Here is a 3625-nt window from a genome sequence, read left to right on the forward strand (position 1 = left end):
TTGAATCAATCCAAAGAAAGAGTAACTACCAACCTATATTCCTATAAATAGGGGTAGATTCCATGGAAAAAGGGACGACAAAAATTGAGAGTGAATTATTATTATCTAAATTTTGAGATTGTATTCTATACTCAATAAATATTCCTAATAATAAGGAGTCGTGGAGTATGTAGATTTTAACTACAAAACCACGTAAAATATCTAGTGTTATCTGATTATTTATTACTTATATAAATATTTCTATAGAGAATTTATTACGTAAAGGCTATTTTATTTTAGTTAACAAAAATCTTCTTTAGCAGTTTGGTTCTTTCATTGGGAGCCTTGGTAATAAAAACTCATAAAAATCCCTCCTTACAAATACAAATATGTCCATATTCAATGGTTGATAACAATCAAAATGACGGAAATCGTCCTAAAGAAACAACTTGTCGTCCTGGCAAGGAGCCCATGGGATCTCAAAGGCCCAACACCTCCAAAACATCATGTTCAAGGAGGAACGATGGTGATGGAGATCAAGTTCCAGAAAGAGGGAATGATGATACCAATAACTCTGCCAGGTATGTACCTAGGACTGAAGATGCTTGTGACCCAGCTAGATACGTACCATTGGTGGACTTAGAAAATAGGCAACTGCAGCAACGATTGGCTGAAGCGCTGAGTGGGAAAGAGAGACTAAAGTAGCCAGGACAGTGCAGGGAACAGTTCCACAGAATCAACAAGACCTTGTTGTAAGGAGGCCACGAGGAAGACCTCGAGTCTCAAGAACCTAAAGGCAGGATGCGAATCAAGAGACCCCTAATACCTAGGAAGAACAACCTGGGAACACAAGGGATGTCCCCATGGATAATCAAACTAATCCAAATAATATAAGAAATCAGGAACATCGACGTGATGTTCCAAAAACTTCCCATGCATTGAATAACAAAGGGAATGAATAAACCAATATGCTAGAAGCATTTTGTAGGAATGAAGAGGCAAGGCAGCCTGGACTAGGGAACCAGGGAATCCCTAGAAATAATGAGCGAAACCTTGAAAATCAACCAAGGTTAAGTGGGATACCTCTGAGACACCCTCAACGTGTTGGGTTTTGTGCCCTAAATAAAACCCATTTCAATATAATCAGATATACTTATTAATAAAGATCAAAAATAACATTTTATGTTGCATGGTTCACATGATTTATTTCATGATTATATATATAATGTATAAATTCTATTTAAGTCCAGAACATATGAATTTGTTAATGATTATAGTGTTGTCAGCACAGTGGAATATAATCTTAATTATACGTTCGAAAGTTTATTCCCTGATTTGTCAGTTCACTGGATTTAGACTGACATGATAATCAGCGGTAGGTATTCTTACACCTTGGATAAGTGTTATGTCCTTTCCAGGGCATTGGCAAAGATTATCAGTATCGGATGTATGGAGTATACGTCGGAAGGGATCGATATTGAACTTTGATTAGATATATTAAAATTTACCGTAATATCTATTCAATTTAATATCACCTGTTGACCATAGATCATATGATCTTAATCCTGATATGGTTAGGTTCGATCTAAAGAGTATTATACATGTTCTTTGATTTGTTAGTTAAGCCTACTTTTGGGTCAGGGTGATATGTACATTTTGGGAACATGATAGTATAATTGAGTGGGAGCGCCAACATAAATATGGAGTCTATAACTTCTATAGGAATTTAGAAGTGAAACGATGATATCCTTCGAGCTTGGCTAAGCAGAGATAAATGGTGGAGATCTCATTTCACTTCGCTGAAATATCATTTATACGGAGCTAAGTGTTTTAAGGATAAAATACATTGAACGTGTAACGGTAATTTAGTTCCTATTCAATGTAGATCATCTATTAGAGGGTCATTGATCAAATTAGGATTATAACAATGGATAATTAACAGCGTATCTATATCGTGGAATATATAGAGCGTTCTGTATGACTGAGACTGCAATTCCAAGTTCTAAGTGTGGATTCAATAAGGAATTAATAAGTTAGGGAATTTACTTGGTAAATTCGGTTCGACTTATTGGAAGCTTGGTTATATAGGCCCATGGTCCCCATACTAGTTGAGACCATACTGCTTGTAAGACTCGGTTGATTGATTTTGATTAATCAATTATAATTCTAAAGTTAGACTATGTCTAGTTTATGAATTTTCACTAAGCAAAGGCGAAATTGTAAAGAAAAGAGATTCTAGGTTTATTTATTAATTAAGAGACTTTATATGTCTAAATTAATAAATATATTAAATGACAATATTATTTAATAATTAATTTTTAGTTATTAAATAATTAGAATTGGTATTTAAATGGTTAAATTAAAAAATTGGCATTTTTGAGAGAATGGGATTGAAAAATGACAAAATGACAAAATTGCAAAGTGAGGCCCATTATCCATTTGTTGGCCGGCCAATATGCAAGCTTTTTACCATTTATATTTTCATTATGTTAAAGCCATACAATTCTAACCTAAACCTAGATGACATTCTATAAATAGAAAGTGATGGCTTCAGGAAACTAGGACTTGCATCTTATTTTCTCTCAAAGAAAACCTGAGCCTCCTATTTTATTGATACCCGCCCCTCTCTCTTCTTCTCTTCTCTTCAATTTCGAAATAGCCTTGAGTTAATGAGTAGTGCCCACACACATCAAGTGGTATCTCAATCATAGTGTGGAAGATTGTGTAGAATCCGACCAACTAGAAGGAGAATCAACATCAAGGAAGGAGAGAAAGAGATCCAGGTTCAGATCTTGATTATGTTCTGCTACATAAAGGAATTAAGGGCTAGAGATCTGAACGGAAAGATTCATTATATTCCGCTGCACCTAATGTAAGGTTTTCTTAAAGTCTTATGTGTTTATTTCATTGTTTTAGAATTCATATTAGGATGTTAATGAAACATATATGGTAGTAAGTCTAGATCTTGGTAAAATATTTCCAACAACTGACACCAGAGCCATGGTAATGATTTACTTTCATGAAATATGAATTAAAAAGATGTTATGTGTTGATTTAGATGATTTCATGTGGTTTATGTGTTATTTGATGAATGTATGTGTTGTACAAAACCTTTTTCCATGAAAAATATTTTTTTTTATTTTTCAAAATATTTTATTTGGATTCCTGGTGAAAAATTAAGCAATTTTTTTTAGGGAACTCGATTCCGATAAAAATTGAGAAAGTTATGAATTTTGGAAAATTGGATTCCATGGCTGTCGAGTGGGTGCATCGTTGTGCACCAGGCACTCGGACAACCTGGGCTCCGCGCGCGTGCACTCGGTCTGAAGCCGTGCATCACGCCAAGACGAAGCCTGCATCTGCCAAGGAATCTGGCACGCTAGACCCTGCTCGTCCTCTCCATGCACGTGCGTAGACGTGATTTCCAGCCATTAAGGCTGCACATGCAGCCTCCTGGGCAGCATTCACCCAAATCCCGATTTTGTGGGATTTTTTTTTCCAAAATTCGATTTTTTCCAATTTTAAAACCCCAAATAAAAATAAAATACTATTTTTAAATATATTTGAACTTAAATATCATATTTCAAATTAATAATATTTATTTTTAGTAATTATTATTAATTTTGATATTTTGAGGTTTGAATTT

The sequence above is a fragment of the Cannabis sativa genome, chromosome 2 (genome assembly GCF_029168945.1).
Source record: "Cannabis sativa cultivar Pink pepper isolate KNU-18-1 chromosome 2, ASM2916894v1, whole genome shotgun sequence".
Lineage (NCBI taxonomy): Eukaryota > Viridiplantae > Streptophyta > Magnoliopsida > Rosales > Cannabaceae > Cannabis > Cannabis sativa.